We start from the raw sequence: 1,988 nt of genomic DNA on the forward strand, positions 1-1,988 counted from the left end.
AGTCTGTGGGACTGGCCAAACGTGTGAGTCGGTTGGGGTGGGAGAACCAGGGGCTATATCCTGAGTGCGGCCGGCACGCACGCACGTAGGGCAGGCGAGAAGGTGAGGCGAGTGAGGCAGTCAGCTGGCAGTGTCCTGCCATGCCTCGTGCACTCGGTTCAGGCATCTGGACTTGAGCTTTTGGCCAGTGGTTCAAGCTGAGCTCCCTGGAATGAATGCTAGGGGTTCCTCACAGGCTCCCGGGCAACCTGGCGGAATATAAACCAGAAGGAGGCGGCCTCAGCTCAGGCCCGGCGGCCAGCCTCCGCCCGGGTCTCAGGCACGAGTGCGGCTGGTTATACGTTTAGATTTTCTGCCTAAGATTTCATTGGAAGCGTTCTGCAGCAAACATGTTTGAAACGGCTCCCGCAGGAGGGGGAAGTTTTCAGCCAGGAGAGACAAGCACCGGTCTTTAGGATTTGATTGAGCCCCACCCTCCACCCTTCCTGCCCAGGCTCTAGGGAGGGTAGGTTCACCAGTCCTGGTCTTGGGTCCTTGGGGGGCCTGGGGCCTGGGTCTGGGGTCAGGAATCTTGGCTCCTTGTCCTGGCTTTGGACATATAACGTGCATGAGTGTCCCCTCTCTGGGGCTTGGGACCGTGGCCCTCAGACTTGCCTGTGCTTATGGCCGCACAGTGGACATAACCTCACCCTCAGCCGTTTCTTAAAAACAATACCGGCTCTTTGATCGGGCAGCGGCTGGCTGAGGCAGAGCCTCCTAGATCGGGAGAAAAGATCGTGGGGCCCCCCGGGTGGCTCGGTCGGTTAAGGGTCAGACTTCGGCTCAGGTCATGATCTCCCCATTCGTGAGCTGTGCCGACAGCTCAGAGCCTGGAGCCCCACTTCAGATTCTGTCTCCCTCTCTCTCTGCCTCACTGCCCCCCCCCCCTCTGGCTCTCTCGCTTTCTCTCTCTCAAAAATAAACATTAAAAAAAATTTTTTGGGGGGCGCCTGGGTGGCGCAGTCGGTTAAGCGTCCGACTTCAGCCAGGTCACAATCTCGCGGTCCGTGAGTTCGAGCCCCGCGTCAGGCTCTGGGCTGATGGCTCAGAGCCTGGAGCCTGTTTCTGATTCTGTGTCTCCCTCTCTCTCTGCCCCTCCCCCGTTCATGCTCTGTCTCTCTCTGTCCCAAAAATAAATAAACGTTGAAAAAAAAAATTTAAAAAAAAAATTTTTTTTTAAGGAGAAAAAGTCCTGACGAGCAACATCAGCCGCCGGCCGTCACCAGAGCTCGTACCCAGCACTCCCTCCGTGACAAGAGTTCCACGTATCATGTCACATTGAATCCCTATAATCATCCACGTTACAGGTGGCAGAACTGAGACTCATCTAGGAGGCCAGCTGCTAAAGACACACGGCAACTAAGTCGTGGAAGCGGGATTCGAACGCAGGGCCTGGGCTCCAGAACCTGCATTTACAACCACCCTCCCCCTGGGGGCTTCCCGGGGGGGGGGGGGGGTGGGGACAGAGGCAGTGGGCCTACAGCCACAGTGAATGCCCTCCTGATGCCCTCCAGGCTGGGATGCCCCAAGGAGCAATGTCTGGGCCCCTACCTCCTTAGGTAGGCCAGGAAGTGTTTCTTTTCTTTTTAATTTTTTAATTTTTTAAAATGTTTTATTTATCTTTGAGAGAGAGAGAGAGAGAGAGTGCAAGCAGGGGAGGGGCGGAGAGAGAGGGAGACACAGAATCCGAAGCAGGCTCCGGGCTGGGAGCCAGCAGCACAGAGCCGGACGCGGGGCTCGAACTCACGAACTGGGAGATCATGACCTGAGCCACCCGGGTGCCCCCAGGAAGTGTTTCTAAGGACTGAGAAGGATGGGGGTGGCGCTAGAAGGAAGGGGAAGGGGCAGGTGTTGGTGCTGGAGAGAGGACAGCTTGGAGCTGGGGTCTGGTCCTGCCTGGTTCCCACCTTCAGGCCACATCCCCCCCGACTGCACCATGGGGGCCCAGG

The sequence above is a fragment of the Prionailurus viverrinus genome, chromosome D4 (genome assembly GCF_022837055.1).
Source record: "Prionailurus viverrinus isolate Anna chromosome D4, UM_Priviv_1.0, whole genome shotgun sequence".
Taxonomy (NCBI): Eukaryota; Metazoa; Chordata; class Mammalia; order Carnivora; family Felidae; genus Prionailurus; species Prionailurus viverrinus.